The sequence below is a fragment of the Penaeus monodon genome, chromosome 32 (genome assembly GCF_015228065.2).
Source record: "Penaeus monodon isolate SGIC_2016 chromosome 32, NSTDA_Pmon_1, whole genome shotgun sequence".
Taxonomy (NCBI): domain Eukaryota; kingdom Metazoa; phylum Arthropoda; class Malacostraca; order Decapoda; family Penaeidae; genus Penaeus; species Penaeus monodon.
The window spans coordinates 18,483,915-18,484,528 of record NC_051417.1 but is presented as its reverse complement, the minus strand read 5'-3'; the positions used below and the strand labels follow the sequence as shown (position 1 = coordinate 18,484,528).

General features: G+C 54.7%; 1 protein-coding gene across 1 annotated transcript in view; it reads left to right on the top strand.

The window, feature by feature from the left end:
- Positions 1-614, top strand: part of LOC119593704 (rho family-interacting cell polarization regulator 2-like) — a gene marked incomplete in the record, with an annotated part of 108,243 nt that overhangs the window by 27,722 nt on the left and 79,907 nt on the right.

The following is a 614-nucleotide window of genomic DNA, read 5'->3' as shown; positions in this document are numbered from 1 at the left end:
GACAGCGGCGTGCGACGTTGAAACGTGGGGCTGCCACCGGGGACGGAAAGCCTGACAGTGACAGCTGGATTTGTGGCCAACGTCTTGGTGCTGAAAAGAGAAGAAAGTTCGCTCCAGTTCCCACCTCCCTCCGTCTCACTCACTCTGAAAGTCACTCTGCTCCAACCCTTCACCCTAAGCTCACTCACCCTGCACGTAGGCCCTATTTCTCAAGGATGCCGCTCGTTAGGGTGAGGCAGCAGGGGCGTGGTTTGACGAGGCGGAGGGGAAGAGTGGAAAGGAGATAAGGGTGAAGACAGGGTGGAGATGGTCCTTTCGGCGAGGGGGGGGAGGCCAGGGTGAAGGTCGTAAGGCTTGAATGTCGCGTGGGATTCAGCGGCGAATGCAAGGGTGAAGGATGAAGGGCAGCGCCAGTGGTTCAGGGTAAGTCCAAGTGGGGGAACAAAGTGGGTAAAAAAATTTTAGCCTCGGATTGAAGTCAGGAAAGGGTGAAGGGTGAAGGTGTAAAAGAAAGACTGGGTTTAGAGTTTATGGGAAGGTGAGAGGGAAAGAGTGATACAGGAGATGGAACGCTTAGATTCGAGGGTATAGACCAGATCTAGGGGTGAGAGGAC